Genomic DNA, 988 nt, shown 5'->3' with positions numbered 1-988 from the left:
AAAAAAAATTATAAAGAATTAAAAGACTAAAAGTTTATTCTAGTTTGACCTCTTGTAATAAAAAGATGCATACACGAACCACTGAACAATATGAGCGAAGTTGGTGAATGCAGACGTTTCGCGCGCAATAGTTCGCAAAGTTTAGCGGAAGTGCCACACGGAACTCACTTTTCGTAGCGGTGATACTCGGCGATCCTTGAGTATGCCTGTTGGCCCGATGGCCTCAGGATTGTCGCAGATGCACCCTGCTTGTATGAACGCCCCTCAGAACAACTCCAACAAGCACAGTTTCGGCACTCCGATAACGCAACTTCGAAACCTCAATGTCACTGATCGCAACTCTAATAATCGAAACCTTGACTAATGGTCGAAACTATATTGGTCGGTACTAAGCTGAGCGAAACTAAGCAGAGAATAATCGATTTTCCGTCTTTGGTGTGCTCTTTTATACTGTTAGAAGTGGTGGTGCTGAGCGGGAAAGGGGGTTGACCTGTCAACAGTTACCGGAACCGTTTGAATTGTTCTAGAACTTTCGATCCGATAAGATTTTAATAGATTTTAATGTTTTAAAAGGGCGAAATTGCCGAGTCTAAATGTTGACAGGACCCTCTTAGTCGCTCCGCCCCTGTGCTGCATAGTGTGCAGTCGCTGTGCGCGTTTATTCGCGTTACATTCAGCCGAATAATGTTTTCTCTTTTTTTATACATAGAGTTTGAGTATAGAGCGTTTGTTCGTTATTTGTATCGCGAAGCTTCTAACGGATCTCGCAGGTTTTGTTAGAAGCTTTTGGTGCACTTGCGGATGCGATTCAGCTCCGTATTCTCGATCATAAGCGCAGTATTACCGGTTTCTGAATCGGCGCAGTCAAATTTGCAGTTGCAATTACTGGATTTAAATGAAATAAGTTTATCGATTACTTTAGAATACTGCGATAGATCGAGAATAGTAGAGAGCCTCTTACTTCCCTATGGGTTATCATTCAATGTTA

This window comes from Trachymyrmex cornetzi, unplaced genomic scaffold, assembly GCF_001594075.2.
Source record: "Trachymyrmex cornetzi isolate Tcor2-1 unplaced genomic scaffold, Tcor1.1 scaffold596, whole genome shotgun sequence".
NCBI classification, from domain to species: Eukaryota; Metazoa; Arthropoda; class Insecta; order Hymenoptera; family Formicidae; genus Trachymyrmex; species Trachymyrmex cornetzi.
The sequence above is the reverse complement of the archived record's forward strand: the minus strand, read 5'-3'. Positions refer to the sequence as shown.